We start from the raw sequence: 17,483 nt of genomic DNA on the forward strand, positions 1-17,483 counted from the left end.
CTTCCTTTTAACCTCTATTAAACAACAAGCCCCAACCCATCCTCTGCATCTCTCTGTTTCCCTCTTTCCCCCAGTAAGGACAGCTGACAGTGATGGGCAGACAGGGTGAGGTGGAGGAGGTGATGGGTGGAAGACGAGGAGGAATGGAGGGATAGAGGGTAACAGCAGGGGACAGCAGGGCTAGCAGGGTGAGCGACGCTCGGTGCCTCTCAAATCAGGTCCATTTTTTTCATTAGCTCATATCCTTGCCAAGCTTTACAGCTGGCTGATCAGCAATCAGCGGCCGTTTGTTTCAATCAGGCAGCGACTCCACTGTTACAGACAGGACCAGATTACTGAGAGAAGGAACAAGGGAGGGATGAAGAGGGGTGGATAGGAAGAGGAAGGCAAGGGAAAGGGTGGGGGGGTATCTCTACCTCACCATCAGTGTAATGAAAGGGGTGAAGCAGGGGACATGCAGATACAAAATGTACCAAATGAAGAGCAAGGCAGTTGCAAATGTAAGGTCTGGAACAATAGAGTGAACAGTTGTGGAAATGAGAAAATGCTCCCTGTCACTGCAGAAACAATGGAGTGAGGCTAATTTTATTTCAGCGTTGCCACTTGTGTGCTGGAGAAGTGACTGGTACACTGAAAGAAAGTATCTTTTTCCGCCAGTCCCCTTGATAGTGTCTTTATTTTTTTTCTAAAAACAATTAAAGTAACATTTGAAGAAAAACTGTCACTGAGCAAGACAAAGGCGAATTTGTCTTATTTTGCTTTTTCCTTTTTTTAATCGAGTAAACTGCATATTTTTAACCTCATCTCGAGAAATTGTGGCGCGTTTATAGCAAAAATCCAGTGACGGGTGAAGCTGTAAGCATAACAAAAGAAATTGATTCATCCTTGCCGTCCAAATTACCCTCTCATTTGAAGACAAATAAGACCTTAAGATCAGATATGAGATTAAAAGCTATCGCTGAGTGAGAGACTTGCTTTTTTTGCAGTGAGGGGAAGTGTGAGGAAATAAAGAGAAATGAGAATAATATCTCTCTCATCCCTCTTCCAGTCATCCAGCCAGCCTCTCTGCCTCACAGTGTCAAAAGGAAGAAGTGAAAAAAGATGAGAATGAGCAATGATTTAAGAGGTAAAGCCAGCACCGTGCCCAGGGAGGCCTTGTGCCTACTGAGCGTGCCCAATGACTGGCGGAGACTGAAGCGTGTTGGATCTATAAGCAAAGTATTTATCCTGCCAGAGACCCTGAGAGATTAGCCTCCGCAATGGTGATTTATACCGACACACAGCCATCCTTTACCTTATACTACAGACATCCCCTCTCTCCCTCCCTTCATTCCCTGTGGATTGTGTCTGTCAGTGGGCCCTGATGCCCAGTTAGCCTCCAGCTATGATATTTGATCATAGTAACTACTGACTCTGTCACCTCCATTTCTTTTCTGTTCAGATACATTATATATAAGCTGCTAAGACTTGGATGTATAGCTGAGAGGGCAGGAATCATATGGAGATGGATTAAAACAAGTCTGATGAATACAGCATCTTCAGCATCTGACAATTTGGTTGTGGGTTTATTTTGCTTCTGGACAAGCTGTTTGTCTTTCTGTACAAACAAGACAGCACGGAATATATTACAGCAAATCAAATTTATTTGACACTGCTAAAATGCAGTTAGATAAAACCTGAGACAGCAGTCAATTACAGAACACAGTGTTAGGTGTGGAGATAACAGCAACATGTTGGAAGTGCTTTTGAAGACAGATTCTTATCATTTTTATGATTGTTATAATTTTTTTTTCACCAAAACGAAAAAGAATGTTTTATCTATTTTAAAGGCTGGTCACATCAGATCAAATGCATGCATTAGTATACAGTCAACTTGATGGATATTCAGTGAAAAAAGTACATTATATTGAAATCACTGGATTATCTTCTCGGAGGTGCTTTTCAAACACATCCTATGTTAATGTCAGAAAAGGTCAATTTGCAGATATTCTCTTCAATCCATACATTATGGTAGAAGAAATGGTGCCGGCTTAACATGTGTAAAGTGCTTTCCCCCAAGAGACTTGGGTCGGACCAGTACCTTCTTTTATTTTTCTGTAATTTAATTTATTTATGTGTTTATTTTTGGGCAGTGTAAGGTACCAAAACAATTTGGTTGCATTTAAGTTTGGGCAAAAATAGACTCTTTTGATAGATTAACTATATTTCGAAAGGCAGACTTTCAGACTTTGTACATTTTACCTAAATTTATCAACACAAATGCAGAAAGCTGCCTAAGTGAGGACCTCAGGTTTTAATACCCTCAAATAATCTATTGATATTTTTGTCCTTTGTGTTCAGATAATTATATCAATAACAAGGCAACTTGTCCTGTTTACATTCCATCACATCTGCAGTGACACCTGAACAGTTACATTGATTACATTAATTCATCAATAGTCAAATGTAACATCAAAATCACATCAGTCTGCTGGTCAACAATAGGCACTGTTATGTTCATATATTCTGCAAATGTATTATCAAATGCAGCCGTGTGGAGGAATATAGCCAATTACATACAAAATGCAAAACTGTTACCAGCAATCTTTCATGCCACTCCAACTCAGAATGCACTGAACATCTGAGCCAGCATAAGCAACAAAGCCTCCCTTCAGCTGATTTACAGTCCATTGTCAAGTTTAATGTTATTAACAATGCATTACACTTAAATTTAGACCAACAGCCAGTGGGATGTGGCCGATCGTGTGAGCCTCTGTTTGCACCCGTTGAAAACCCCCACCCCCTCATTGTGGCTGTAATTGGCCGAGCGCAGACAAATACACTGTGACAGCTAAAAGCAGCAGACAAGTTGGCACATTATGCTAATTATGAGATGTCATTACATCTTTAAGGGAAATGACTGGGGGCTCAGAGAGAGGAAGGAGGATGTCGTCAGAAGCCATATCAACACAAGCTCAATCCATTAGATGTCCAGCTTCTTACTCCCACAATCCCTCCTGCCCCCCCCCCCTCTCTCTCTCTTTAACATCACACACTTGACACCAGCACCCTAAAGCCTGCAGTACTGTAGTCTGGCCCAGTCGGGCAAGCTCATCATGGCTGTTACATATCATCTCACGGCCTCACCAGAGTAGGCAAGAATACTTGTTTATTTGATAGCATTAAATGATCACACAAATATATCAGCAACTAAAGGCTCCTCTACAAGATATATGAATATATCACATTTTCTAGGAGTTTAAAAGGGATGTTGATTTTTTGTTTCTTTTTGAGGTTATGTGAAGCTTTCATGAGTGGTAAATGTCTTACCTACTGAGGACAGCGATGCAAGTGCTCTGAGTTTGCAGAATTAGGGAAGATTTCTGATGGCTGATCTAACATCTACTCAGAACGGGGCCTCAGAAGAGTGCATTTTTTGCCATCTAAATCAACTCAAATCTGAAAAATGTCATTGCATATTCAGCAAATGCAATACTCTGCAACCAACTTTCTCAACTGAAAATGTCTGTGTTGCTCTGCTGGATGCCAAATGAATGATTCCTCAGGTCTACGATCAAAATACCAACTGCAAGACTATAAGAATGAATCAAAAGCCTGGAAAAGCACCAACACTTACCATATTTTAAATCTTTAAATCTCTATTTCAACCCCAGCAATGAGATGGAGCAACTGGGACATGAACTAGGGGACAAAGTAAATAACCGATGTAAAGGAGATGCAGTGTAAAATTCAATAAATGCTCAAACTGTTATGAAATAGCGGAGGCTTTGAGAATTTGAGGCCAAAATTTCGCTCATCGCTGGGCGCCTTCTGAGTATAGTTACCTGAGCTCCACGTCAGAAGTGCCTCACATTCTCCACACTGAGCTACCACTATGACCGCTGTCTGCTGCAGGTAAGGCACTGACTTCCTTCTACAGCCCGAGTTAAAGAAAAGAAAAAAACAGAAAATCCCTCGTAGGGTTAACAAATCCTTTTAATTTCTAAAATTTTGTAAAACTGATTAAAAAAAAAGGTATAGTACATCTTTGCTCTTATCTATGTTATAGTGATTGATATTTCCACTTAGTGTTTCTGCACACAAAATTCAAATAGTCAACCTTAATTTCTTTCAGTAATATGTCGATCATTAATCATGTCAAGTTTCCAAAAGTTTCATGCACACATAAACTCGGAAAGCTTTGAAGAAATTCCATTAATCGTTGTATCTATTAATTAACTTTAAATAGAATGAAGAAGACACAAGCTACTTCAATCATAATATTATTTAAACTGACCAACCTTTGCTTTTGAAACAGCTCCAGTTCTTTGAGATACACTCAAAGATTGATATACAGTAAGTATATCAATTCTTTTGACAGGGCATCTTAGAACTCGCCACAGCTCCTCTGTGGACTGAAACAGTTTCACTGACTTCTGTCTTTGACTGTTGCAAGGCTCCTTGTTCTTCTTGTTACTGAAAGCTCCTCATTACCCTGGCTGCATGTTTGGTGTGGCTGCTGAATTTGAAGGATGATGAGATCACTGGTGCACACACAAAATTAAGTACGTACAATGGTTTTGTGTCTAACTAAAGATATCATACTGTGAGTATACTTGATCGTCCAAATTAAAGCATGAGCCACCGTGGGTATCAAAAACATTATTCCTGTGCTGCTGAGGCAAATGAGACAATATCTGGTATTTTCTCCCACGGTGACAACAGGTAAAGTGGGTAATCAGCAACTGCAAAAGCATTCGCACAGACAGACCTGAATGTTTATACACAGGCACAGAGCATTCATCTCTCACTAATCTAACCATGGGGATCCCTCACAGTTATGGCCCAAAATAGCGGGAGCTGTCAATATGGACAAGGTTAGTGAACTCAGGGTCATAACAAGCTAGACCCCTACCACCCACCAACACTTGCACACTCTACATCCACTTAGCACAAACACTGCCTTGACTGCACATTGCCTGGCTTTGATCACATAACACGAATGGGATTTCAGAGTATCAGAATAAGCGGCGATTAATGTGTGTACTGACACAAACTGAAAACTTCTTAAAATACCTCAGTTTGATGTTGGTTTAATGCTATCCTTTATATTCAAAGCTCTATAATTGTATATAAGGCAAAACAAGAGGAATACTCAAGGATTGATTTTCAATTACATGAAAATGTATGAAATCTATCACCAAACATCTATCTAATAAATGTATAGATTAACTCCGTGTGCTCATCTGGAGCAGAAATCTGAACGTATCGTAAAAGTGCTTGTCTGCCAGTGTTTTCTCTGTCCATAATTAAGATTAAATTAGAGTATAATATGAAAAAAAAGTCATAAGAAGAAGAATCATCAGGCCGATAATAGGATTATTGTTGTTTGTTGTGTGTTTGTTATGGATGGCGGATTAAAAAGAAAACCAGGGTTAAACGCAGGGAAGATTAGCACAGGCCTGCGTAGTTATCGCCCTGCCGTTTCATAAAATTAGCAAACGCAACAGACTGAGAGCTCATTTGCATGAGGAGATAACGCTGGCATTGTTGTACGAGTGTTGCTGCTAATTAGAGGTTGTGCGAATACTGTTATGATGAATTAAACCCTTCATCATTAACACTGAGAAAACTCACAAATGATTGGACAGAGGGGGGAATAGCTGAAACGGGAGCTTGAAAGAGTATTTACAGGGTGTCAACTTGACTGACACTCCCCCTCCAAAAAAAGGCGTCTAGGGAGGGGCGGCTTTCCCTTTCGAATATTATCAAAGTCAGTAAAGCCCCAGATTGAAATATTATGGGGTTTAATAAGACTTGGGGGGTGTGACCTGCTTCTGTGCAATGGTTTGTGTGTGTATGCCTTCTGGATTTGGTTTGTATCCGTGTGGGCACACTCATTTGTGTGTGCCTGTGAATTATGTGTATGTGCTCTTCTGTACCATGCTGTCTGTGTGTTTGCTTTATCTAAAGTGGTTAATTAAATAGCAGAGTGGAATTGTCATTTACTTTTAATTATGTGCCATAAATGAGGAGAGCCGCCAATTCGCTCTGCTCCTCTCTGTGAACTGGTCCTTCAAAAACATCACTGAATAAAACCTAATATACTGTTCTGTTCGACGTTATGCAATCTGACGAGAGTTGGGGGATGGCGGTGTTGGGCGGGAGGGTAAAAAGAGAGCTGGTGCTAATTAAAGTCAGCTCTCTGTCAGTTCTGGTGGATAAACACTTCAAGAAGCTTTGCAGATAGACGAAAGATGCCTTTGTGTCAGTGAAATCTCTCTTACGTGGAAACATACTCAGCAATGGGTGACAATCCCCAGGGAGAAAGCATCTGATAAGGACCTTGTCTTAGTTTTTAAAAAGCCAGAACAGGCCTCATTAAGGACCGAAGTCATATAGATATACCCTTTGCCTGGTATCTATAGCCAGCAAGATAAAAAACGATGATGATTTGCATCTTCTGAACATAAAAATATAGATTACTCAAATAATTCTAATACCATCTAAATGTCTCCCCATTCCATTTTTTTTCTGGCAAATTGTTGCAGACGCACGAGAGAGCCTTGCCATGAGATGAAATCAATTATTTTACTGCAGCCATATACCACTGTCTGTTCATAGTTAATTTATTTAGCTTATTCAATCAAATTCTTAAGGCTACAAGATACGTATTTGTCTCAGAAAACCAGAACTCTAATAAGTCTCTGTGTATCTGATTCGGGTCTGCCTGATGTCATTGTTGATAGCATCCCAGAGCTGAAGGGACAGGTGAGCCATCAGTGTTGCATATTTAGGATTTATAAAGCTTAATTCATTCCTTTTTGTTGTCTGTAGAACTGGCATGGTGTAAGGAGACATGTTACTCTGTTAAACACAGACGATAATTGGTCAGCTTAATATGTAAACACCGCATATGGCCTTGCCCAAGGATAATGTCTCTGTGAAACAAAATTTTGACTGTACGTGTTGGGCTACAACTGTGTATGGATTACTTATACTACAAACACAACAGCGGGTTCCGTCAAAGAAGCCATTAGCTGTTTTCTCGCTGGCTTGACCAATACGTCTATTGACTAAACTCATTCAGTGGTCTTCTCTCTTTCCTGTATTTCCATTATTTCAGTCAACACCCATGCATGGCTAATGTTAACAAGTCTTACTCTCAACAGTTGATATTTTTTTTATCCTCTATTGTGAATAAGATTTTGGTTTCTGATATTGACAAATCATTGCACTCTCTTTTTATTTACATTTTACACAGTGTTCCAACTTTTTGGGAATTTGAATTGATAGAAATAACAGTAACCCATTGTACTGCGTAATCACTTCACTTTTCTACTGACTGGTTTGACCAAAATAAAACAAAACCAGCTCAAAGCCTGTACCATGCACATATTGACCTTTTGAATGAGATTTGAAACTACATGGCAGTTCAAGCTAGTAGTTACTTTGAATAGGGGAAATGTTTGACTAGAAAAAAAAAAAGCCCATTACTGTGCAAATTAAAACAATAAATAACACATTAGTGGCATGTTATATTACATTGTGGTTACTGACAAGATTGTACAGCAGTTGGATCATGGCTGAATGATATCATACTGCTTAAATGAGCACTTCTTCAAGTGTTACCAGATATTCTGAAAAAAATTAATGAATTTTCTTGCAGATATCAGCTTCGGTTAATGGCAAAGTAACCTCTTTCACATTTCCAGACGATGATTCTGTTCTCATTTGTCTGCTTTGGCCTGCTGATGTTATTGTGTTACTTCCTGGTCAGCAGTTGCAACCAGGGCCTCACTTCTTGTAGATATTGGTCGATGGTGGAAGAGAGAAGCGACTATGGCTCCAAAGGACCTCCGTGCCTGGGGGCAAAGCTGACCCCGCTGTCCTCCCCCAACTATCTGTGATGAGGCGCTGATCCTGGCTTCAGGCGACAAATATATATGGGGGAAATGGATGGATGGAGCAAGGAGGGGTATGCAAGGCTTTCAAGGGGCAAAGGCTTAATTTGCCTGTTTTGTCGCTAAATTTTTAAGGGAGATGCTCAGAAGTGCAACGTTTCACACTGTGATTAATCCCACTCTGTCATGACAAACAAGGGGCTAATGGGGAAAAATGGGGTGAGGGAGTCGGGATGGGGGAGTAGAGAGGTTTTCCCTGAGGTGTGGGGAATCAGTTTAATGGTGGTTTGCATGGATGTTTTCCGTTCCCACAAAGCCAAATCTGCTTCTATTTATAAGGTTATATAGAACATTTAATCTTGAGTAGAAAGTAAGCATTTGGATTCACAGCAACATCTTTTAAAATCCTAAGAATTCATCAAAGTTTTTGGGATATTTATTCTTTCCAGAATGTAAACTTTAAACATCAGTTTCTTTAACATAAGTGTTTTCTCAGACTTTTCCTCAAGGAAATGACAACAGTAGTGAGTAATTGTATGGTTAAAAGCCACGCTTGACAATAACATGAGTTGCGGGTGGTCCGATCACAAGTGGAAAGCTCCAAGTAATAGTGTGAATGCACTCGGGATGTGCTGAGGACACTGTGAGATCGGACCACTCAGAGGTGGTTTGGAAAACATTCTCTAAGCCGTGTAAATGCAAATGTGGCCTGGGCCACACCGAAGCACCATGACCAACTAATGCAAGGTCTACATAAGGATTCTATCACCTCAGTCTGCTGCAACATTCACTGAAATCCTCCTGCACCTCATTTGAGTACATTTTTTACAGCGACATGAACACAAGAGCTTTCAGTTTGTTGGCAAAACTTTTGGTCTGTCCTAAAACTGTTTTGAGTCAGTCCACCAGTATTACTGGATGTCAAGCTGTATTTTAATCTAAAAAAAAGTGGAAGTCTGCATAAAGCATTGGGAAGAAAAATGGAAATTATTACATTTTCAGTTCGTAATGGCACGTCCAAATGTCCAAATGTATATGAAACATGATATCTCACACTTACCTTGTCACATGTTTTCTCGCTGCATGTTTACGGTGGAACTGATGTGCCTTCGGTGAGCATCAGTGACTGTAAGAAAATGTGGAGCTTTGAGTTATTTTAGATATCAAGACTTCACTTTTATGTGGCCCTGTTCAGGGTAGCTGTTAGCTCAGTTCTCCATCAGAGATCCTTCCTGATTCTCCAAAATGAGAGCTCACTGTCTGCTACAGATAAGACACTGACCCTTTGTTTCCTAGACATGTAAAATGGCAATGACTGGGCTGAAACACATACAGGCCAACAGATGAAAGGTAAAGTTGGGTTTTTCAGTGAGAAAAGCAGTTTCCAATGGCTTATCCTCATAAATCTCCATAGACATGAGTCTGTATCTCACAGGATACAAATAGTATTACTGTTTAGTATCTTGACTTTGGAATATGGGTGATTTGGGACAATGCTGATAAATTAGTAGACCTGCTGAAGCAAAACAGGAAAGAAGATTTACGCTGGAGACGACCCAAATTGTTTGCGTCAGGCTTACTTAAACCATTCTTAACTGGCTGAGTTGGTGGCTGTACATTATTCAACTTTTTTATTTGCTACTTTTTTTGATACACTCATTTCCATATCCCGTGAAAGGAATTCATTGCAAGGTAATTGGTGAAGGTTTTTTTTTCCCCTCTTTTTTCTTTTTCTTTTTTCTTTTTTTCTTTGGGATCTGCAGCACATTTCTCTTTGAGTGACAGCCAGCAGTATTTCCAAGGTTTTCCTTCCTAGTGATGCCCGGGCGACAAACTGCACATCACAAGCCGGCCAAGATGGCATCCATCTCACAGCCCTGCCACTGATCTCACCACCATCGGCCGCCAATCAGACTCATCATGTAGCTGCCTTCTGCTTGCTGACAGCAGCCAGGGCCAAAAAAGTTAACTCTTGCTGGACACATAATACTAGAAAAAAAACTGATTATTTCTCCCTCCCTCTTCTCTTTGTCTCTGGTCAGATATTATTTGCAGAAAACAAGATTGAACCACAGCAAGCGATCACTCTCTCCAGGATCCACCTCAGCCTCCTCACTGTCACCAGGACAGCAATGCAGCTGGGTTTTTTCTGTCTCTCTGCTTTACAGCTCGACCAGTCTTATCATTTCACTTTGCATAAACAACACTGGGGTAAATTATTGTGTGACTGTGCATGGTGAACATTTCTAACTTAATTGGGAATATTGAATAGCAGATAATTAGATATTTGATGTGACACGTGGCGTCTAATGGGCTTGATGCAGTGGTCTCATGTTGTTCCCATAGCGAGAGGCATTTTTGATGTGTTGTCAGGCTCCGGTGTAAAAATAACTGAAGTGACAGCAATGACTTGGTTGTCAGTGTTGTTGAGGCTGGTGCGGATTTTCACAGCCGCGGTTCTTGTGCATGTGTACGTGTATGTCTGTGTATATCCATGTTAGTGTTGTGTGTCTGTGAGCTTGCATGCACTTGTATACGTGTGTATGTTTGTGCGCTGCAATGTTGTGGGTGACAGTGCTGATCGCTGTGTGATGACAGCCTATCATTGTCGCCGTGCAAGAGTGAGAGTGGCAGGGGGGCCTTTTTGGCATGTGTTTTCTCCACGCCTTCATCTGTGTCTATGGCACTCCGAGCTTGGCTTAACAAAGGAGAAGCAGGGTGGTGAGGTGGAGGGGGGCACTGAGTGCTGGATGTCGGAGACTGGGTGGGGCAAGCCGTTGAGAAAATGTGATGGCAGTGCAGTCACATGGTGTCACTTCCATCCACAGTTCAGTAACAGGAGTCAGAATTCACAGAGTGTGTGGAGCAAAAAGCCACCACAGCAACCAGCTTCTTTTAAACTTTTCCACATAATAATCATACATCTGGTTCTTACCAAGTCTTAAAATCAGGTAAACACAACCTCGGATGAATAACAACACAGGACATATTTCACTGAATCTTTATCTATTGGACAAACTAAGGCCACCCTCGCTGCTTCCATAGAAGTGAAGATAAGTAGCAGCCAGGTGCTGCTAATCAAATGCACTTTATTAATAGATTATCAGACAGTGTGAGCACCTCCATAATAGCAGATGTTTTGGCAGTTGTTTGATCTGGAGTGCTCAGGAGTGTGTTAGTACAATGCCAAAAAAAAAAAAAGAAATGATCTGAGGGAAGCAATTGTTGCTGTTCATCAATCATCAGTTATATTTTATTAATTCAGGAAAGGCAAATTCCAAACAATTTGGAGTCCATCATTCTGCAGAGAAAGATTATTCACATGTGGAAAACATTCAAGACCGTTGCCAATTTCCCCAGGAGTGGACGCCCCAGCAAGTTCAACCAAAGGTCAGCCTGTGCAACACAAAAAAAAAAAAGCAAAACAAATGCAAATGCCAATAATCACAAGCAACATCTAAGACTCAACAGGCCTCAGTTTGCATAATGAATGATAAAGTTCATGAGAGTACACTTAGAAAAGAACGCGGCAGCACTGGTTAGGTTCGCAAAGTTGCATCTGAACAAACCACAAGACCTTTGGAAGGACACGACCAAAGTAGAGATACTTGAACATAATATACTGCGCCACATTTGTTAAAAAATAAACACAGCACATCAGCACAAACATCTCATACCAACTGTCAAACACGGTGGTGGAGGACTGATGATTTGGGCTCATTTTGCAGCCACAGGACCTGGGCATCTCGTAGTCATTGAGTGAACCATGAGCTCCTCTGTATATCAAAGTATAAGTTATATGAGGCCATCCGTCTGACAGCTACAGCTTGGCTGAAATTGGGTTCTGCAAAAGAAAAGTGATCCAAAGCACAGCAGCACATCTTCAACAGAGGTGTTGGGACAGTCCAGTCAAAGTCCAGATCTCAACCTGATGAAAATGCTGTGATGGGACCTTAAGATAGCTGAGCATAAACAAATTCTGCAAACCTGAATAAAGTGAAGCAACGTTGTAAAGAAGAGTGGGACTGATAATATTGTACAGAAAATGATTACCTCAAATTACTGATGCTAAAGGTGATTCTGGGAGCTGATAAATAATGGGGATGTAGCTCGATCGTTATCTAGTGCTTTGGCCTAGTTTCTGTTAAATAATGGCACAGTGTAATATTTAATGTGTTGTTGTTCAGGTGAGGTGGTGTTTACCTTATTTTAGGAGTTCACAAGTGTCATGACTATATGTGTACATATACAGTATTTAACTGTTAGTATTCAAGATGTTGAGAAGAACTTAACTTACAATAACTTACATCATATTTCTGTCAGGTTAATTTCTGGATACAGAGACCAAAGTTCCACCAAGACCAGAATCTCTGCATTGAAGTAATGGTTGAGCAATGTATGACGTAGCAAAAAACATTCCAGTAAACCTCATATTATCAACAAGTGCCATGTGGCAGCAGTCATTTGCTTTCTCAAGAATTAGGTATGGGAGAGGTCTTTTACAAAAACTTGCCTGAAGCCATTCTTCACAAAACATTTTAAGGACACGGATCACATGATTCTCTGTCAGCAATAAAGCCCTGCGAGCTGCTGTTGAAACACTGAAAAAAGTGTCTCTCTTCTTAGTGTTATAACTGTGCAAATGAACGAAAGCAGTATTCATGTTAGGGAAAGAAATCATTTAAACCAATCGTTGTTGGAGCAAAAACTCCCAGAGAGGTTGGCCTTGGCATACTTTGGAACAAGTCCAGTTCTTTGCACATTCAGTGCATGCAATGGGAACAATGAGAAGGGTAAAATTATCTTGGAGAAGTGACAAGGAAGTGACAGGCTGTCCATTAAATCAAAACCCAAATACAGCTTTCTACCTTAGTACTGCTATGGAGGTCAACTGGTGTGTCTGCCGATCTGTATCCTCCAAACCAAAGCTTTCAGTCTTCGGTAGAGTCCTCCTGGAGGAAAGCAATGTGAGATTTTAGGTGCAGATCATAAACACAAATTGCATTCTATGATATGGTTGATTATAGCCTTTTATTATCAAGAAATACATGTTAACATCTCCCGCTATGTGTATGTTCTTGTATCTGGTTTTCTGTTTGCCTCTTTTTTTCTTTTCTGTTGTTTTTGATTCATTTAGTTGAATTTACGTTTTTTTTTTCCTGTTATTCATATCAGACTAACTATGGAAAAAAAAAAACTGGAAGTCATTCTATTATCGGTGAAGAAAACAAACTTCTCAGATGCTTCAGTGACAAGCTACGACATGCTGAGGTTTGCTTCATAGGTGTGGAAGCAGTTAACCTTTAATAAACAGATGGACATCCCCAACTGGTGCTGTGAAATCAAGCAGGCTTTAAATAACAACAGGATGATTATGTTCAAGCTGCCTACAATGGCAGTCTTTCATTTTCCATTCATGTTACATTTTGTTTCATCCAGGGTTATCTTAGTTAGGTTTAGACTGAACCCACAGGCCCCTAACCGGGATTACTTGTTGCAGCCAAATGCCTTGTCTGTTACCTCAACAATAGTGTTAATTGTTTAAAGAAATCAAATTGACTATATTTGGCATCATCGGGTTTGCAGAAAAATTCTCCATTGTTCATATCTAGTGGGAACTCAGAGTTCTGCTAACAAATAAACACTCTTTTATGGCTAACACTTGGAACTGGATTTTACAACCATTACCAACATTAATGCCACATAAAAACGCATACTCAGAGCAAAAGAAAAAACATTGCTTCCATAGAAGCACTTTACAGGGTTGCTTAAAGTGTTAAGCAACCCTGTCAGCAAATTCTGACTGCAAAAACTGTGAAAACTGTTAATCGGGGATCACAAGTGAGTCATGATTGAGCTGGGTGTGGTTACTGTAGAGAAACGCCTCCAGACAAACACACTGCAGTGCTTTGATGAAGAGGAACAAACTACAATGTATGCCTTCTAAGCTCCAAATCCTCCAGGCGATGATCGTTTTATAGAATTCTCAGGAACGGCATTCAGCCTTTTACAGAACGCTAAAATTCTCCATTAAAATCCATAAATAACATTTCATTGCTGGTTTTCCAGACCAAGAAACGCCACACTGGAATTATTTACGTGGCCACACATCTGATCTTAAAGTGATATTAACAAAAGATATTGACTGGTTGTGGTCGGCGGAGAACCCACCACAAAGGGAATAGAGATTAGATTATGTGCATCCTGCCTGTGTGAGTTAATGTCTTAATCTCTTGTCTTTTGTAATAAGAGTCTTGTTCAAATAGGAAATGGTGGTCTCTGGACACATTTTTTGTACTCGGCACAAGCAAACTTTTATTCTGATAAAAAGCCTTCAGCAATATGTTAAAATTCCATCCATTCTGCTTTACAACCTACCACGTGAACATGAATGTCACTGCCTTTAAATTGCCTCCAGTCATACGGGCCTATTTCAAATGTTCTATTTGGAAAGATAAAAACTATTTTGTTATTCTGTCATTGTGCTGAGATTAGGTTGATTTAATGTAAAGACATTTCAAACCTAATGGAATTCAACCTCTTTCCTGTAGCATTGCTCTGTAGCGCTTATAAAAGCTGTTCACATTGTTTCCTAGTCCATTGTACAAACCATTTCAGTTTCAGTTTCTACACTTTCAGTAGTAGAGAATAAAGTTTCAAAGGGTCCACAACAGGAGAAAGACAAGAGAAAGAAGAATTTCACAGCCCTTTGTTTCTTGACCTTCTGTCTGCAGAAAGCAGCCAAGGCATATTATAGTTTTTGAAAACCTTTTGACAAAGGTAAAGCAACCAAAATTCTCAGTTAAAGTTAGCATTAATGCTCAGTTGCTATACCCTACCACATAAAAGTTAGATCTATGCTCGTCAGATAGCAGGCGGATGTGGGCCACTTGAGGCAACGATCCGGTACTGTAGGCATTCCTCTGGCCCGGACAAAACAGATGTGAACCTAAACTGGCCCATGTAGTAAATGCTACATTTGGGCCAAATATCACAAAATGAATACGGCCCAGCTTTGGCTGATATATGGCAAGTTAGCAACGACTAATCCGGATGTGATCTAGGATTCTGACATCCCCTTCAATTCTGTCACAGCAGATAATGTGCACTCAACCTGCATTAACACAAAAAAATGGCATTTAACTGGGTATATTAAATCCCAAATTACAGCGTTGTTTTTTTACATTTAGAATAATTTTTCAAGACTAAAACTGTCTTTTTTTTAATCAGTTTTCACTACACAAATATCAGTGCTAAAAGCCTTCAAAATAATGCTTTTATCAAAATATAAATAGAAAAGTTCAAATTGAATCATTTCTATAAGATAAATTGACTTTTGTAGTCTGTAGTCTTAAATAATTGCAAATATTCTGATTTTAAATCATATCTAACACAATATCAATATTTTCAGTTTTTTTAAATCATCATTACCATCAGTACTGATATATTGCGACATCCCAATTCAAGACATGATATTAGTTATTTGATGCTGGAAGAGACACAGATCAGGTGAGGTAAAACCTCAGTCAGTTGAACTCTTTCTTCTTATCGGCCCTCGCTTAAGAAAAATTTAAATTAAAAATTAAAAAACCCAGATAAAACCAACAAGAAAAAAACACGAACTTGATTCTAATCAAATTGCAATAAAGCTTCTTGTTATGTTATTACAGTTAAACGGCTGAAATCTTTGCAAAGATGACAATTATTTTAGTGAGTTGCATGTGTCCTGAGATGAGGGATGAAATGCTCACATTTATCAAAGCAGCTGGATGAATCCAGAAAGTGACTGGATGCAGGACAGATCTCAATAGCAACAATATGACATCAACAAACAACAAACAGTGTTCCAGTCTTCACCCTTGTTGTTACTCCTCAATAGCCTTTTGGGTTCATGACAAAACACTAAACTGAACTGAAATTAATATTTCCCATCACACACTGGTACTTGTGCTGTAATGTCAGTGGACAGGTGACCTTCAGGCCTCCAGGACCTCCAGACCCTCCTCCATGCCATCCCCAGTATAAGGCCTGTCCGGGAAAAGGCCTCGAGGGCCCTGTACTGTACTGTCTAATCTGGTTACCGCGGCAACAGCAGGGATTAGGAGTGTGATGAGGGAGGGGCCCTGTAACTAGACTAGTCATATGCATAATTCATGTAAACGAGCCGTACAGAAGGGGGGGGGCAGGAAAAGTTGATGGTTGATGAGCGTGTCCAGAAGAAACAAAAAGATGTCTAATCACAATATTAATGTATTTAGTCCATTTAATTAAGTCACATTTCACAGCTAAACCTCTTTAGAATGTATTCTGTCTTTAAATGATTATATGAATCAGTTTTTTTTTCTAATCGCAAACACATTCACCCTCAAAAGTGTTGATCCATTGATGCGAATATAATGCCAGGCGGATGAGAAGTGGTGTCAGCTGTTCTTTTACAACACTGCAGCTGAAGCCTGGAAAACAATCACATCCAATGGACTGACAAAGGGTCTTCCAACAGTATTAGTAATTTTCACTCATGAACAGATGTCTTAAGGGACAAGATTATAGCTGTGATTTCACTCTGTCTGAGTCAGTGTGCATGTCACCAACGTGTGTACATACATGCCTGTGTGTATGTGATAGAGAGACAGAGGCAGACTGCATTAGTGGATTTGAATGCACTTGTTTACGCGTATGTTGCTCCTCAGTGGACATGACAAATGTGTCGGCCCTTCAGCGTGCGCTACACCAACATGCCGCTTTCTGCCTTCCCTCGAAAACACACACTCACACCCTGCCACCTCTTCGCCCTCGTTCTCCTCCTCTTCCTGCCCCCCCCCCCCCCCCCCCACACACACACACACACATTCCACCTGCATAATAACGACCTCTCCACCAACCCCACCCCCACCCCCTTCTGCCTTCCTTGCCAGAGCGCCCATGTCCAAAGCAAACACAACAGATCAACAACTCGACATGCAGATCGTGTCACGGGATAAATTATGCGCAGCGTGTCAGCTTCATACGTGGGCTCTTGGCTGGCTGTCCGTGACATGTGTCAGGGCGCCCCTGCGTCTCCGCCGCGCAACGCTAATGACGGGATGCTGGGTTAGCCTCCGATGCTCTCCACCCCACCTCTCCGCCTGCCCCTGCCACCCCCAGCCCATCTACCAGCCCCCCATCACCAACAATGAGACAGTATGTCTCCGGCAGAAGGGTAGAAGATGAAAAAATAAATAAATAAATAAACAGGTTTTAAAAGGGTAAAGATGGACATTGTTTGGCTCTGGTGTAAGACTGTGGTGGCTGCTGAATGAGGGCCTTTTAAGTGTTTGATGAGACTGGATTTTTCAAATGTAACAGTAGTTAATAATCAGTGAAAGTAACTCCTTTACTCAGTATCTTTTATTTATCAGTTGAAATGAATTCAAACAGATTTTCACATTTCTTACAACTGAAACTGTTGGCGATAATACATTTAATTATCCATCCTTAACAACAATAATTAATGATACATTATCCTCAATACAGGTACTTTTCTTTCATTAAGTGTGCAACAAAAAAGACAGCATCAGATCTGTATATCAGTCTAACCCTTTTATGAACACAACATGACAT

This window comes from Odontesthes bonariensis, chromosome 5 (assembly GCF_027942865.1).
Source record: "Odontesthes bonariensis isolate fOdoBon6 chromosome 5, fOdoBon6.hap1, whole genome shotgun sequence".
Classification (NCBI taxonomy): domain Eukaryota; kingdom Metazoa; phylum Chordata; class Actinopteri; order Atheriniformes; family Atherinopsidae; genus Odontesthes; species Odontesthes bonariensis.